This window comes from Dama dama, chromosome 11 (assembly GCF_033118175.1).
Source record: "Dama dama isolate Ldn47 chromosome 11, ASM3311817v1, whole genome shotgun sequence".
NCBI classification, from domain to species: domain Eukaryota; kingdom Metazoa; phylum Chordata; class Mammalia; order Artiodactyla; family Cervidae; genus Dama; species Dama dama.
Genome location: NC_083691.1, coordinates 86611589 through 86629963, shown reverse-complemented (window position 1 = coordinate 86629963; position 18375 = coordinate 86611589).

Sequence of the window (18375 nt, the reverse complement as noted above, 5' to 3'; positions counted from 1 at the left end):
ATGGGACTATGTTTGAAAAAATTAGCATCTTGAAGGCAGGATGATGTAAAATTAGGTAGGCTGAAGTAAAGTGACACTGTAAAGATCAAGTTTAGATTAAAAAATATAGACAGTATCATGTTGTCACAAAATAGGGAATAACTAAATACGTGTCAAAAGAACAGAAGAGAAATGAACTTGGAGATGGATCAGACATGCTAACATAGTACTGATATTGTACACATTGGGTTCATATTTAATAAACAAGATTTAAAATCCATGCGCCTTTTTGTATTTACTTGTCTCAGTCAGGTATACTGTATTTATATTTAGAATGTGAATAAATTTTAAGAGAGAGTGTTCTCCCTTTGTCTTGGGCTGGGAAATTTCATTTTCCTTTGCTTACAGTAGAAAGAGATCAAACTTAGCCAGATCAAGCTTTCTCAGTGGCTGAGAAGAACAACAACTAAGCAGGTCATTTTCTGGTAGTGGAGTTGGAATCATGTGGTAGGAAAAGGTCGTCTTCAAGCAGGTGTGTGTGTTGCATATGGATTATCTGGTGTCTTGAATTTGGTGTTCTTGAAAGTACTTATTGTTATTCTCTGTTCTTTTTTTTTCTATTGGGTTATTTCTGTTTTTTTTTTTTAAGTATATATTTTTATATGCTGTTTGGTACTGGGTGTATGAACTCAGGATTATACTTCCCCTCCTAGATTAGGAAAACTTGAAGGTAGATTTATTATTATTATTTTTTTTATTAAGAGCCTAGTTATATTGAAGCATAATCAGTGCACAATAAATAAAATTGTTAGGCTTTCTAATAGTTCTCCACTGAATTTGGGAGTAAAGACATGCAAGCACAAATTTCCCTGAGGAGCTGAAACATCGGAATGCAGAAATGTGAAATTTTTAAAAAATCTGAGCAAATATGACACAACCTCTCTATAACCTCACTCTGTTGTCCTTGTATTTCAATTCAGTTCTAAGCTCACTGAAATAACTTTGAATATATCCTATTTCTCTCACAAAGTTTATCAAGATTAAAAGGAGACATCACCTAAATCAATCTTAAATTCTCAGAATGTGGGAAAAGTTGTTTGAAAATAATTATTTGATCTTAATATATTATTTGTGGGTTTCATTAATTAATTCAACAGATATTTTTAAGCATCAAATATGTGCTTATATAATAGGTTCTAGAATTATTCTGGTGAGCAAGGGTCTGATTTGTATTCTGTCGAGGCTTATTGTCAAGTATAGATTAATTAAACGCTCATGCTGTTTGAAATTATATAAAATTAAGTGGAAATAAATGTTTCTAAGGGCCACATAACAATGGAAGCTTATTTAGACCTGTGTTTGTGTGGATGAGTGGAGACGGGGATGTACAGGGAAGGCTTTTCAGAAGAAGTGATCCAAGATCTGAGGTCTGAGGATGGCTAAGAGATCCGGGTTGTAAGGTAGTATAAAAGAAGGAGATGGAGGAAGGAAATGTTCCATGAAGAAAAAAATACAGTGGTCAAAGAGACTGTTGTCAGACAGCAAAATTGGTAGAAAATTGGGGTGGCTTAAGCAAGATTAAGGGGAGGACTGAGGCAAAATGAAGATGAATGTGGAGGCAGGGGCCAGGCCATGCAGGACATTAATAAACCATAAGAAGGATTTGAATTTTTCTTAAGTATAGTGAAAAACCATTAAATGATTTAATATAGGCCATGATGTGATCAGATTTGGGCTTTTGCAGAAATTACTCTGACTCCATTATGTGGAAAGGGTGGAAGGGGCTGGAGTGGATACAGGAAGAAAAGGTAAGAAGCTTTTGCAGTGGTCCTAATAGGAGCGATAGCAACTTGGACTATGGTTGTGTCAGTGGAGACAGAAAAAAGTGAGCAGCTTATAGCATTTTGAGGTAAAATGGACAGTATTTTGTAATGGATTACATGTATGTAGGGTGAGGGAAAAGATGATGTCAAGATGATTTCTAGTATTCTAGTCCGTACAAATGGCAGGATGAAGCTATTTACTAAAGTTGGAACAACTGCTAGAAGACTGAGTTCAAGGGGGAAGATCACAAGTTTGATAATAAACATGTTGGTTATGAGGTGCATCTAACATAACCAAGTAATACTGATATATCAAGTAGGCAGTAGGATATGTGGAGAAGGCAATGGCACCCCACTGCAGTACTCTTGCCTGGAAAATCCCATGGACAGAGGAGCCTAGTAGGCTGCAGTCCATGGGGTCGCTAAGAGTCAGACACGACTGAGCGACTTCCCTTTCACTTTCCACTTTCATGCATTGGAGAAGGAAATGGCAACCCACTCCAGTGTTCTTGCCTGGAGAATCCCAGGGACGGGGGGCCTGGTGGGCTGCCGTCTATGGGGTCGCACAGAGTCGGCCACGACTGAAGCGACTTAGCAGCAGCAGCAGCAGCAGTAGGATAAGTGAATCTGGAGCTCAAAGAATAGGTCAACCCTAGAACTGTGAATTTATTTGTCTCAGAATATTTGATTGGAATTATATTTCCTAGAAGAACATGGAAAGAGAACATGCTGGTGTAAGCCTTAAGAAATCAACCCTTTTAATGATGGTTAGAAAAGGATGAATCTTTGAGATGTAGGGAGAAAACACCAGGTGAATATTTTTTCCACAAGCCAAAAAAGGGCAGTGTTTCTAGGGTGAGACACTGGCCAACATTGTCAAATGCAAAGAAGTTCAGTCACATGCGCAATAAAACCAACAACTGATTTTAGTAATATGGAGTTCACTGGTGACTCAAGAGAAAGATGTTTTAGTCTGGTGACTAGAAAGTAGTGAACTGGGAAATGAGTGAAAATTAAAACAAAAACAAAAACAAGCACAGCTCTTTGAGAACACCTGGCTATACAGTGAAGAATAGAACTAAGGAAGCAGAATAGACGTGATAAAATATGATGCAGTGGAACATTTGTGTTTGAATGTCCATTGGAATCTCCTGTGTAACCACTGATTCAGAAATTTAAGCTTTTTAGGTAGGACTTGAGGAATAACTTTAGAATTAAATAATGAAAAATTTACAGTTGCAGTGTAATTTGGTCTATGATATATTGCTGGTAATAGCTATTATTTATTTATATCATTGTTTTTCCATTATAATACTTTTCTTTTTTTTTTTTTTTTTTTACCATGAGAACATAGGAGTTACTTCACAATGATATCATTGGCTTTATGAAACCATTTCAAGTAAACAGAGGGTGATGAAAAGCAAGTACTGCCTGTACCTTGCTATTTCCTTGTATTGCAATAAGAAAATTTTGTGCATTGGAACTGACTGGGTTTATATCCTACTGAAATGGACAGTGCTGGTGCAGGCACACAGATAAGAGAAATAAACGTAAGTGACTGTGAAATGCAAGGGGTCGCTTGAGAAGAGTATTCTTGTATGCTCTGCAATGGTAGCTAAGATGTGGCAATGGAAGTAAGAGAAATTTTATTTAGGGACTGCTCTGGGAGGTCCTGCTTGTAGAAATTCACTTTTTCTACTAGTTGTAAGGTGCTAGAAAAATTGCTCAGCCACTTTTGGTCTGCTTTCTTATTCACAAAATTGGGTTGCTAATTCAGTGTTTTCTGAGTGTTCTTGTACACTTGAGTTGTGAAATACCATACACATTTCGTTTATGATGGTTAATCAATACTGTGTTATTTATTGAGGAGGAGCAGGAATGGAGGGTACAAAACTCATGACAGATGTTTATTCGAATAACATTGTGTACATATTACTGGCTAAAATACAGTCTCAAAAATTAAAGTTTATTTATTAAATTGGAGAATTATAGGCCATGCCTATAAGAAAGTAGTAGGACATGAAGGGCTTTCCTGGTGGCTCAGTGGCAAAGAGCTCCCCTGCCAGTGCAGATGTGGGTTTGATCCCTGCATCAGGAAGATCCCCTGGAGAAGGAAATGACAACCCACTCCAGTATTCTTACCTGGGAAATCCCATGGATAGAGGAGCCTGGAGGGATATAGTCCACGGGGTTGCAAAAGAGTTGGATACAACTGAGCGACTAAACAGCAACCACAAGGACATTAAAACATGGTGAAGATCATAGACTTTGAAATAAGTTAGCTAGTGGTTGTGTGTGCTCAGTTGTGTCCTACTCTTTGGGCAAATTTTTACATGTTTGAGCCTCAGTTTCCTTATCTGTCATAGAAGTATATTAATAATAGTAAATAATAGCACATTCCTCATAGAGTAGTTGTAAGAATTAAATGAGGTGATGATTTTGATGTAGCAAGCACCAGCTCATATTAGTCATTATTATGAGGACTTTTTTTTGGATAGTCCATTTTATTTATTTATTTAAAATTAAAAAAAAATTATTACTGAGGATTTTTTGTGGTGGTGGTTTAGTCACTAAGTCATGTCCAACTCTTGTGACCCCATGAACAGTAGCCCACCAGGCTCCTCTGTCCCTGGGATTCTCCAGGCAAGAATGCTGGAGTGGGTTGCCATTTAAATCTCTTTAAAATCTTAAGCTCAGTTTCTTGAATTGATACAATTGGGAGTAGCTGAAGGTATACCAGAGGGTACTAGGAATCACAAAATAAATGTAAGATATCTTCCTGAAGTGTACATTTTGTTGATAATGTACTTTTTATTATTGGAGTGGCAAATCGCAATGCAATCCAGTAGTCTCGCCAGGTTAATCCCAAGGACAGAGGAGCCTGGTGGGCTATAGTCCCTGGGGTCACAAAGAGTCAGACATGACTGAGTGAGCACACACACACACATTAATATTCTTATATGAAATATGAAAACTTTTTTTTGAATTTTTTAGATAAAAAGAATGCTTCAGAGAAATATTTTGCCCTTGGAGGATGGAGTGAGGGTTCAGTCTGTAGCTCTGGAGCCTGGTAATGTGCATGCATTCATTTCTGCAGCCAGGGGTTCTTCAGTGGCAGTAGTTAAGAATTACTGGTCAAAAGACTTAACTGTTGTTGAAAGATGCAAAAGTAAAGGCACTTCTTGTTCAACCACTGATTTCAGTAGATTAAAAATCAAGAGGATTATATGAATTTGTCTTTGAGAATCCTAAAGTGATTTTCTTGATTTGGGAAGAATCTTGACATGTTTTAACTTTGCACTTAACTGAGAGATGTTCCCAGCATCTTGCTGTTTTACGTAATTGAAAACACTGTCGATTCAGATTGCCTCTGAAAAAGGCAAACTAAGGTGTTTTCAGAGACACTAAGATATGATATCTCACATTTATTTTGGTAAATATCTTGATTTCCTTATTTACTATGCAAAAAAGAATCTGGCAGATTTTTCAATTCTAAAATACATTTTTTAGAGAATAAACTGATAGCTTACAGTGAACGGTGTTGGATTCTTAGTCTCCGAAGAAGAAGATTTAGCTTTGGGACCAGGGACCAGACTTGATCACTTAAGAGCTTTTGTGTAGCAGAGTTTTATTAAAGTAAGAAAAGGGGCAGAGAAAGCTTCTGACATAGACATCAGAAGGGGGCCTTTGCTAGTGTTAGCAAGGGAGTTATATACTTTTTAAATTAGTTATTACAATAAATCAAAAGAATATCCCAAGGTTGTAAAGATCTTGCTAGACCCACTCCCATAATTTACATTTTAAAACAACAGGATTTGCCAGGTTTTTAGGAATGAGAAACTGTCCTCAAGCAGGACACATTATTGTTATATAATCCTTAGTACAGAGTTTAAACTGAGTTGCTTGTTGTATAATCATCTGTTCTGGGCTTTAACACACACACACACACACACACACAAAACATTTTATGTGACTAAGACTAAGGAATGTAGAGAAAAAAAGATATTTGTCCTTTCATTCTCCTTAAGAATTCCAGACCCCTATCTCTTCTGGGAACCCCAGACTTCTTATCAATCTGCCTAGGAATTGACTTTCTCAATACTATGTATTTTCCCCTAAATTTATAGAAATGCCAAAACCTAAAGCTATTTTTCCTTAATAACATTTGGGTGTTATTTTAAAAGAAAAGCTGGACTTGATTAAAACATAGGCAGAAAGATTATATATGTAAACAGAACAGATTTTATGTCATCTTTCACATGTGTAGCTTCTGTTTGGGGAGGTTTAACCTTTTTGTTCTTTTAAGAGGACATTGCGCTGTGTGTGCTTAGTCGCTCAGTGGTGTCCAACTGTTTGCGACCCCATGGACTAAAGACCACCAGATCCTCTGTCAATGGAATTTTCCAGGCAAGAATACTGGAATGGCTTGCCATTACCTATTCCAGGGAATCTTTCTGACTCAGCGATCAAACCTGGGTCTTTTGTGTCTCCTGCATTGACAGGCAGATTCTTTACCACTACTCAACCTGGGAAGCCTAAGAGGAAGTTGTTCAGTCACCCAGTCATGTCCAAGTCTTTGCGACCCCATGGACTGCAGCATGCCAGGCTTCTCTGTCCTTCACCATCTCCCAGAGCTTGCTCAAACTCATGTCCATTGAGTCAGTGCTGCCATCTCATCCTCTGTCATCCCCTTTTCCCAGCATCAGGGTCTTTTCGAATGAGTCAGTTCTTTGCATGAGGTGGCCAAAGTATTGGAGCTTCAGCTTCAACATCTGTCTTTCCAATGAACATTCAGGACTAACTTCCTTTAGAATTGACTGGTTTGATCTCCTTGTAGTCCAAGGGACTCTCAAGAGTCTTCTCCAACACCACAGTTTAAAAGCAAGAATTCTTTAGCATTCAGCCTTCTTTATGGTCCAACTCTCACATCCATACATGACTACTAGAAAAACCATGCTTTGATTATAAGGACCTTTGTCAGCAAAGTAATGTCTCTGCTTTTTAATATACTTATCTAAGTTTGTCATAGCTTTTCTTCCAAGAGGCAAGTGTCTTTTAATTTCATGGCTGTAGTCACCATCTGCAGAGGAAATTGGGGACCATAAATTGGAGGAGGAGTTGTGAGTCTTGTCTTGGGTTTTTCACATTTCTTTCTTTTATTTGGGGCTGCCGCTTTATATTTTGGGTTAATTCAAAGCCCACTTTGCCATTGCTTACTCTGTGAAGCCTCTCAAATCATCCTCCCATCAGAATTGATTATATCTTCACTGAATTTTTTCATGGCCTAATAGCTTTCTGAATTTTTACATGGATACTTGAAAGAAAGCATAGTCTTCCTGTCTTTATTTTCTGCTTTTATCATGTTTCTTTTTCTTCCTTGAATGTTCACTAGATTTTATTTGTGAATATCAATATTGTTTTTAATAATATACAGGTAATTATATTATTATAGTTTTATTGAGAATTTTAACCATTACTATTTTAAAACTTTATTCTTTGTTTACCGTATGTTATGCTTTTTGCCATTTATTCAATCAGTGTGATAGTGAGATCACAGATTCTGACTTGTTTTTGTAGTCAGAAAGTAATTTATCATTTCATTTTTAAATTTTCTAAATTAATATTTATGATTGATTTATATTTACTGTGTATAGTGGGTTTTGCTTTGTGATAAAATATAGAAGACTTTTTCTTTTAATAAATGAATACATGTTTTATTCTTACTGAAGTAACAAATATGTTTAGTCTTAGATTTGTCACATTATTTTAAGTTTTATAGAGAGAAAGGGAGAGAGAGTCAGTGTTTCTTTGGGTGGTTGGACCTGTAAATAAGGTCTGTAGCCAGTAAATGGGAAAAACAGAGATAAAAAAAAATTAATGAGGCAGAAGCACAGAGAGATGGAGAACTAAACTAGGAGGAAGTCTTTCTAGCTTCCCTATAGATTCTAGTTTACACTTGCAGTTTGTTCCTGAGATGTATCTGCTTCTCTTGTTTCCATGAAACATCTTCATAACCTTATAAATAAATTCACCTATTTTATTGAAATAGGTTTCTTTTCTTTTTTTTTTTGCAACTATAATAAGCCAATTCACATCTGTATGTAATCACAGATCACAGTCCACCCAGCTAGAAAAAGAGTAAGAAAAATCAGATTAGAGTATTCTTTCTGCAGGATTTTTTTAACTGTAGAGTCACCATGTGAATTCAAACAGACTATTAGCTAGCTCAATTACCAGCTTAGATCTGGTTTAAGTACCAGGAACTTATTGCTGCTCACTATAATACAATAGTGCAAAATTTAAAAGCAACTGAGAGGTTGGGTCGTTTGGATGTGTAGTGGCTCATTAAGTCAGGCACATGAGCTTGTAGGCAGGTACATCTGAATTTATGCAGCTTGCTGCTCTTTCCCTTCAGTTTGCCTATGGTTATCTCTACTTGCAGCACAGCCATTAGCCGGTCTTCTTAAAAGCAGTCTGATCAAAAACATACCTCAGACTTCCCTGGTGGTTCAGTGGTAAAGAATCTGCCTGCCAAGGCAGGGGACAGGGGTTTGATCCCTGGCATCTAGGAAGATCCCACGTGCCAAGGAGCAACTAAGCGCATGCACCAGAACTACAGAGCCTGTGCTTCAGAGCCCGGGGGCCACAGCTACTGAATCCCATGTGCTGTAGAGCTCATGCTCTGCAAGAGAAGTCACTGCAATGAGAAGCCTGTGCATAGCAGTTAGAGAGTAACCCCTGCTCATCACAACTAGAGAAAAAGCCCACGCAGCAAGGAAGACCCACCACAGCCAAAAATAAATGAATAAAACTGTATATATTTAAAAAAACACACACCTCACCAAATAGGGCTATTTCTATAGTGCTCGTGGTCTATAATTCACGGCTTAGCAGCAGGGTCAAAGTAGCACCAGGCAATGAGTTTTCTCTTGGTACCTTGAAGAACAACCTGAACTTGAACCTTTCCTAAGTTGTTGGAGGTCAGTTAGAGGTGGCTGAGGGAGGAGCTGTAGCCCTAGAAATCATCCCAGTGCCAGGCATCTTCATAATTTGTAGGCCTGCTCAAAATACATACAAAAACGGAAAGCTCAATTAGTTTTTAGCTTAGAACTTGGTCGAAATCTTCATTTAGTCTTTTTATTTCTTTCCTGTTATTGAGACGTTGGATATTTCATTAAATAGTTAGAAAATAAAGGAAAATAAACAAACAAAAAAGATCACTCAGAGTCCTACCAACCAAAGAAAAAACATTGTTAATTCTATTCTAGCATTTTGGTATTTTTTCTTTCTAGACTTTGTTTTTAACTTTTCAAAATATTTATTCTTTTGTTTACTTGACATAATGTTGCATATTTACAACTCTGTATCTCCTTTTCTTATTCATGGATTTTCTGTACTATTATAAACTCAATGTAAATATTTTCAAGGACTTCAAAATATTCTCTGAAATGGATACTACATAGCTAATTAACCATCATTTGAGATATTTATGTTTCTAATTATGGGATATTTTAGATATTGCAATGAATATCTTTTGCATAAAACTTTTCATATGTGTAGAATGATTTTGTAGGTTAGATCTTTAGACATTTATGCTCTGATTTTGAAATTTTAACTTTGACCCTATGTTAGTCTCCTACCTTGGCCCAGCTTCCCTTTATGTTTTCAGGCATTAGACCTGGGTCTGTTAATTGAAGGAGGCCCACAGCGAGTCTGGGAACACTGAATGTGATCTGCTCATTTGAATGAATCTGAAATCCGGGTTGATCCCTTTGTTTTCACCTCACTGCATCACAAAGATGAGAACTGGCTGAGAATGTGCATGGATTTGGCTCTGCCAGCTGGCAAAACATCCCCAAATAATAGGAGATTATTAGAATCCTGCCCTTTTCCAGCATGCTTTTATCCACATTCATTTCTGTGTTGGCCAATTAGGGATGGTACAGTGGTTTTCTTTGTATGCATCCTGGCAGTCCCATCCGCATAGGTTTGGGAGGAAAATCTCACAGAATGTGAGATCCTTTTAGATAAAAGAAGTTTTGTTAATTTTAACCAGAAGATACCTGTGATGACAGTGGGGCTGTGAGTGTCAGTTGTAGGTAAGGGTCCAGCTGCTAAGCTACCTGTGTGGAACTTTGCAGATGCTCCATTTCATTCATGGCTGCAGTCTTATTGAGGTCAGCAATTGATGTGAAACCAAAAAGGGAGTCAGAGACAGGGCTTCTAGAGGACATGACATCATTGTCTAGTCGTTGCTTTGGATGCTTTTATATGGCTCTGCTTAGTTCCTTTCTGTAGAATGGGGAGTGGTAGTGGACATTGCCCCTTGTCAGTTAGCAACCTGACACTTCTAGTATTTGTAATTGAAGAGATATTGATGAATCTTGGGAAGAGATTAACTGCTTTCCCTCTGGTTATTATCATCAGTGGGCAGGGGGGACATGCTCAAGTGCTCAGGTAGTATGTGGGAGCTGAAATTCCATATAAGAAATAATTGTCTTCATCTCAGACAGCACCTCTCTCTCCATCCTTGGGCCTGGGATACTGGGTTATTTCTCTGTTGTTGCTCTGAAGAGAGATACTGATATATTCCATGGTGTGTGTGTGTGTGTGTGTGTGTGTGTGTGTGTATGTGTGAGTGTGTGTAATTAATAAGCTATTGCAATATAATGTTAGTGCCTTCTTTTTGCCAGAGGGAAGCTTATAGTATTTTATAAAATGCTAGAATTTTAGAGCCAGAAGATTCCATACATATCCATTAATCTATGGGTTCAGTCCTGGGTGTTCATTGGAAGGATTGATGCTAAAGCTGAAACTCCAATACTTTGGCCACCTCATGCGAAGAGTTGACTCATTGGAAAGACCCTGGCTGGGAGGGATTGGGGGCAGGAGGAGAAGGGGACGACAGAGGATGAGATGCCTGGATAGCATCACCGACTCGATGGGCATGAGTTTGAGTAAACTCTGGGAGTTGGTGATGGACAGGGAGGCCTGGCGTGCTGCGATTCATGGGGTCGCAAAGAGTTGGACACGACTGAGCGACTGAACTGAACTGAGCTGATGGGTTAACCACCATATTTTTTCTTTCACTTTTATTGAGATACATATAATTAATATTGAGAACTCTATCAGTTTGGAGATTCCCCAGGGGCTCAGCAGTAAAATATTCTGCCTGCAATGCAGTAGCCACAGGAGACATGGGTTTGATCCCTGGGTCGGGAAGATTCCCCTGGAGGAGGGGATGGCAACATATTCCAGTATCCTTGCCTGGAGAATCCAATGGACAGAGGAAACTGGCAGGTTATAGTCCATAGAGTTGCAAAGAGTCGGACACGACTGAAGTGATTTAGCATGCACTCACACACACACAGTATCAGTTTAAGGTGTACAGCTAATGATTTGACTTATATATGTCATGAAATCATTACCACAATAAATTTAGTCAACATTCATCATCTCACATAGTTACAAGTTAAAGAAATAGAAAAAAATTTTTTATGATGAGAACTCTTAGGATTTACCTTTTTAACTTTCAGACATAGCATGTTGTTGTTGTTAAGTTGCTAAGTTACGTCCACCTCTTCTGCTACCCTAGGACTGTAACCTGCCAGGTTCTTCTGTCCTTGTGATTTCCCAGGCAAGAATACTGCAGTGGGTTGACATTTCCTTTTCCACAGGATCTTCCCCACCCAGGAATCAAGCCTGAGTCTCCTGTATTGGCAGTGGGTTCTTTACCACTGAGCCATCAGGGAAACCCTTCAGATACAGCATGTGTTTGTGCCTGCTCAGTTGCTCAGTCATGTCCGATTCTATGCAACCCCATGAACTGTAGCCTGTCAGGATCCTCTGTCCATGGGATTTTCCAGGCAAGAATACTGGAGTTGGTTGCCATTTCCACCTCCAGGGGATCTTCCTGACCCAGGGATCAAGCCTGTGTCTCCTGCATCTCCTGCATTCAGGTGGATTCTTTACAGCTGAGCCATCAGAGAAGCCTGAGATATGGCATATGTCAGTGTTAATTTATCATGTTTTATATTATATTCCTAGTACTTATTTATTTTATAACTGGAAGTTTGTATCTTTTGATTGCCCTTATCCAATTCCCCATACCCCTATCCCTCTGTCTCTCCTATGTACAAATGTGATCTCTTTCTCTATGAGTTTGTTTTTGAAGTGTAATTGACATGCAACACCATGTTAATTCCTCAGGAAAGAGCTGCAGAGCAGTTTTAGGAATTTTTCCAAAGTAATAAAGGTATTGACACAGCCCAGTCTACAACCTGGTTGTTCAGGCCTCAGCCAAATGGTCTTTTCATTACACAATGCCTATTTTTATAGCAAGAGAAAAACATTTTCTCTATTTTTCTTTTAGAACAAAAATACTTTGCTGAGACAGGAGAAAGAAGAACACAAAAAAGCTTCATCATTATTATTACTGTTGCTATGTAGCACACTACTTTATAGTTGCTAATTTTAAAAAACACTTTGCTGATGTGTTATTAGCTTTCAGAATGCTTTATATAATGCTTTTGGAGATAAGACTACACCTGTGAAACCGTCACCACAACCTATGCCGTAACATGTCCATCATCTTCGAAAGTTCCCCCCACTTCTTTATTAATATTACTTCTATGAGAACATGGCATAAGTTCTATATTCTACAAAATTTTTAATATAAAATACAGCAAGTCATTAGGGAAGCTCTATTGTTACCTGTTGTTGTTTAGTTGCTAAGTCGTGTCTGACTCTTTGTGACCCCGTGGAGGATAGTCCACCAGGCTCCTCTGTCCATGGGATTTTCCAGGCAAGATCCTGGAGTGGGTTGTCTTTCCCTTCTCCAATTCTTAACTACAGGTACTGCTAACTATGGTCTGTATAGATCTCTTAAGATATTTATCTTGCTTAACTGAAACTTTGTAACCTTTGACCTCCTGGCTTGCCCCTCCCCCTAACACTTGGCAACCACCAAGTTCTGCTCTCTGCTTCTATGGGTCTGGCTATTTTAGATCCTTCATGTAAATGGGATCATGTAGTATTTATCCTTCTGTGTATGGCTTATTTCACTTAGCATAATGTCTTCCAGGTTCATTCATATTGCAAAGAGCATGATTTCTTTTATTGTTAGCTTTCTTTTTGTATGTTTAGCACATTTTCTTTTCCATGTGTCTATTAATGGACAGTTTGCTTCCATGCCTTGGCTATTCTGAATAATGCTGCAAAATAACGTGGAAATGCAGGTATCTCTTTAAAATCTTCAATTCTTTTGAATATATACCTAAAAGTGAGATTTCTGGTTCATATGGTAGTTCTCTTTTTAATTTTTTGAGGAACCTCTGTACTATTTTTTATAGTTACTACACCAGTGTACATTCTCACCAGCAGTATATGAGAATCCCTTTTCTTCATATCTTCACCAACACTTAGTCTTTGTTTTGTTGACAGTATCCATCTTAAGTGTGAAAAACCATCTCATTATGGGTTTCGTTTGTTTCCTGGATGATTAATGATAATGAGTGATGATGAGCACCTTTTCATAACCTGCTGGCCATCTGTATATCTTCTTTGGAGACATGTCTGTTCAGGACCTTTGCCCTTTTCTTGGATTGATTTAATTAATCAACTATTTTTGTTGTTGTTGTAACTTTTAGGTTGTAAGAGTTCCTTATAAATTTTGGATAATAATCCTTTATTAGATACATTCCTTTATTAGGTGTATTTTCCAACATGGACTGTTCAATGTGGTCTTATTTTATATTAGAACTACAAAAGAAACACTATCTCCTCTAATGTAGACACTAGTTTGAGGGATTAAAAAAAAAAACAGATGAATAGTTTAACTGTTTTCTAATTGTTAGATACTGGTTTCATTAAAGATATTTAATAAATTGTTATATACTCTTTTATTTTTATATGTCATGTCTTATAGATATGGTTCCAAATACTCATGTATTGCAAATATTTTCTCCCATTCCATAGGTTACCTATTAGTTTGTTGATTCTTTTGCTGGTCAGAAGCTTTTCACTTTGATGCAATCCCACTTGTCTAGTTTTGCTATTATTGCCTGTGCTTTTGGTGTTATATCCAAGAATTCATTGCCAAGACCAATGTCAAGAAGTTTTTTCCTTATGTTTTATTTCAAGAGTTTTATGGTTTCAAATCTGATGTTTAAGTCTTTAATCCAGTTTGAGGTGATTTTTAATGAGTTGTCAGTGGAAAAACTACATATAGTGATAACTTTGACTATGTTGAATGGATATATGAATCTCAGCTTTGAATATATATCATGTCTGCCTTGTTGAGTGCAAAGATGAATACAAAACAAGACTACAAAAGACTTGATGCATCCTCCTGGAAACAAGTAGATTATAATAATTTATCCTTATTAAGGTTTTTTTATTCTTAGTTTTCTGTCATGTAACATTTCTCTTATTTATTTTCTTTTCACATGTGTGGAGATCAAAGACTGGTGAAAATGTTTACAAAGCTTTGGAGTTCTGCCAAATGTCCATTAATGCATTCAGTGTAGAGCAGGAGTCAAGAGCCTTGAGCTGTCTCTTTTGAGTTTGGGCAGGTAATTCCATCTGTCTGGGGACTTTCCTCCCCTTAGGTATAAAATAAGTCATTGTACTAAAGATGCATGTAGTTCCTCATAACTCAAAAATTTTATGTCTTTGGCTTTATGATAAATATATGTTGCTATGACAGCTTGGTGTAGGGCACTTTTCCTGGGCTTTATAAATAGTTGTCTGATCAAACTTCTGTCATAATTGAATGATGAAAATCAATGAGCATTTATTTAATAAGCTATTTATCCTCTGCCACTTCTCCCATCCTTTCGAAGTGGACAGGTATTTTTAAGTGGGTACACAGGAATCAGATTAATTCAGTTTAGTATTTTTGCTGATTAGAAACTGAATGGTCGAGAGTCTGGCAAACAAATTTGAATACAAATTCTACTTCTCATTCATGTAAATTACTTAATTCCTTTGAAGTTTAGTTTCCTTGTCTGTTTAGAGACAATTTAATGCCTTCCTTGGATCATTAAGAAAATTAAATGATGCAGTGTATAAAGTGCCTGGCATAGAGTATCGATAAATCTCTATTGATTTTCTGCTCTTTGAATTTCAGATTTGCTCTTGAATAGCTATAGAAATCATGCTACACGTAGATGGTAGTTGCCAGCCATCTTTGGTGTGTCTGAGCTTGTAGCTGCATTACTCTGATTTCTGCCTCCATTTCACATGTCCTTCTTTTCTGCATATCTGTGTCCTAATCTCCCTCTTATTATAAGGTTGACAGTCATTGAATGAGAACTCACCCTAATCCAGTTTGACCTCATCCTAACTTGATTACATCTGCAAAGGCCCTATTTCCAAAAAGGTCACATTCACAGGTACTGGGTTTTATTTCTTCCTTCCAATCTGCATTCACGTTGTTTCTTTTTCTTGCCTTGTGATAGTAAATTGAACTTTAAGTACAATGTATAAAAGAAGTGTTGAAAGTGGTCATCTTCATATTTTTCCTGATATTTGGAAAAGAGTCTATTTTAACACCACTAAGTATATTAGCTCTAAGTTTTTGATAGATGCCCTTTATTTGGATTTAGAAAGTTGCCTTATATTGCAATTTGACTGAGAGTTTCTTTTTTTTTAAATCAGGAATGGGTGTTGGATTATAGGAAATGATTTTTTACATCTATTAAGAAATAATGTGTATTTTTGTTAAGATAATGAATTTTATTGATTCTAAAAAACATTTATATTGATTCATTTTTGATTGTGAAACTAAACTTTTAACACTGGGCTAAACCCCATTTGGTCATGATGTACTTTTTTCTATATATTGTATTCTATTACTTAAAATTTTATTTAGAGTATTTACATTAATATTCATGAGGGATATTGGTCATCACTTTTCTTTTTTGCAATGATTTTGTTATGTTTTGGTATCAGACTAACAGTGGCCTCACAGGATGAGGTGTAATGTATTCCCTCTTCTTCAATTTTATGGAAGGGTTTTTATTGAATTGATATTATTTCTTCCTTAAAAATTTGGTAGAAATAACCACTGAAGTCATCTGGACTTGGAGTTTATTTTGTTGAAAGTTATTAACCACAAATCTGGTCTCTTTAATGGATATAGAAATACTTGAGATACTGGTTTCTTTTTGTGTGATATTTAGAAGGTTGTGTATTTCAAAGCATAAAGTTTTTCATATTTCCTTATTGTTCTTTAATATCTATAGAATCTGTAGAATTGTTATGTCTTTCATTCCTGATGCTGCTAATTTGTCTTTTTTTCTCTAGTATGTTTGGCTAGAGGTCTATCAATTTAAATGACCTCAAAGAACCAGCTTTTGGTTCATTTTCATTTTTCTGTTTGCTTCCTTTTTTTCTATTTCATTAATTTTTACTTTGATACTTATACTTTCTTTCTAATTCGTTTGAGATTAATTAATTTGAGTTCTTGTTTTTCCAGATGCTTAAAGTCGTTGATCTTTTCTAAAATAAGGGTTTAGTACCATAAATTTGCTACTAGTCAATGTACCACAAAATTTGAGACATTAATATGTTGTGTTTTCATTTTGATCCAGTTTAAAATACTTTCTAATATCCTCTTTGATTTTTGTTTTTTGATCCATAGGATGTTTAGAAATATCTTTAAAAAATCTTTCTGTAATTATTGATATGTTTTAGTTTAAACCGATCACTTTGTTACTTGTTTTTTGTTTGTCTCATCCATTTTTTAAAATTCCTTATTTCCCCCATTATCATCCTTCTGTTGGATTAATTTAATATATTTATGATTCTGTTTTATCTGAATTGTTAATTGGATAGATATAACTCGTTGTTATAGTATTTGCTTTAGGTTTTATATTATATATCTTTAACTTATCACATTATAGCTTCTGGTAAAATTATACCACTTAATGAACATTGTATGAATTTTTCAATAGTATACATCTTTTTCTCCTCATCCAACTTTTGTGGTTTTTCTTCATGTCCAGTTTTACAACTGCTTTAAACCATGTTTAATCTTACTATTATTTGTGTTTAAACATTTGTCTTTTAAAATATATTAAAAATAAAAGAATAATATATATTTTTTTCATTTTATTGCCATTTTAGTGCTCTTTACTCCTTATGTATATCTTCATTTCCTTTTGGTATCATTTTATTTCTGCCTGAATATAATATCAATTTAATACTTGCAATAATTATGAAGTAGGTATTATTATTACCTCCATTTACTGAAGGAAAATCCAGTTTAGAGAGTTTAAATAACTTGTCCAAAGTTGCTGGTTTTTGAGATCAACATCAGGTCTGTTTGGCTTCTAAGTTCTTAATCACTGTTCTGCATAATTTTCTGTTTTCTCTTTTGTCTCTTTTTTTGGAAAGGATTGAGCTACAAATTCTACATAATACAAATTTATCATTATTTCACTTAATCAAAGGGTGCTATAGACTTAAAGTTTTTGTTCCCTCAAATACATTTGTTGAAATCTAATCCCCAATGTGATGGTACTTAGAAGTGGGGCTTTGGGGAGGTGATTAGGCCATGAGGAGAGAGCTCTCATAAATGGAATTAATACCCTTATAAAAGAGGTGTTTATCCCATCCATCACGTGATGACACAGTAGGAAGATGGTTGTCTATGAACCAAGAAATGGGCTCCATTAGACACCAAAACTGCTGGCACCCTGATCTTTGATTTCTCAACTTCTAGAGCTATGAGAAATGTTCGTTGTTTAAGCCACCTAGACTATGGGATTTTATATTTTGTGATAGCAGCTCAAATAGATCTAAGACCACTGTAGAATATGTTCTCAGAATTCATCAAAAGTCCCTGCCTTCTTTGTACTTAAAGGATTTGCTTGAGTTAGGAGTCTTTCGTCCATTATGTGATACCAAAAAATATACTTCAGGATAAAATGGCATTGTCTACCCATAAAAATTTGTTTACCATAAAACACAATAGATTTTCTATATTTTTGCTACTGTAATATTCACATTAATTTTACTTTTATTGGAACCTAATGCAAACCAAACATTCAAGGTTTATAGGGAGAGAGTCTCTCTGGAGGTTTTGTTCTGATTGGGTGGGACCATGTTCAGTAAATCTTTAATCCAATTTTCTGTTGATGGGTGGGGCTGTGTTCCCTCCCTGTTGCTTGACCTGAGGCCAAACTAGAGGTAAATAATGACAAAATAATGGCAACCTCCTTCAAAAGGTCCACGCTGCAGTCAGTGCCCCCAACCATAGAGCAGGCCATCGCTGACCCACGCCTCCGCCGGAGACTCCTGGACACTCATGCATAGGTCTGAGTCAGTCTCTTGTGGGGTCACTGCTCCTTTCTCCTGGGTCCTGGTGTGCACAAGGTTTTGTTTGTGCCCTCCCAGAGTCTGTCTCCCCAGTCCTGTGTAAGTTCTGGCGCTTCTGTGGTGGAGTTAATGGCGACCTCCTCCAAGAGGGCTTATGCCATAGTCAGGTCTGCTGCAGCCAGAGCCCCTGCCCCTGCAGCAGGCCACTACCTCCACAGGAGACACTCAGATACAGTTCTGGCTCAGTCTC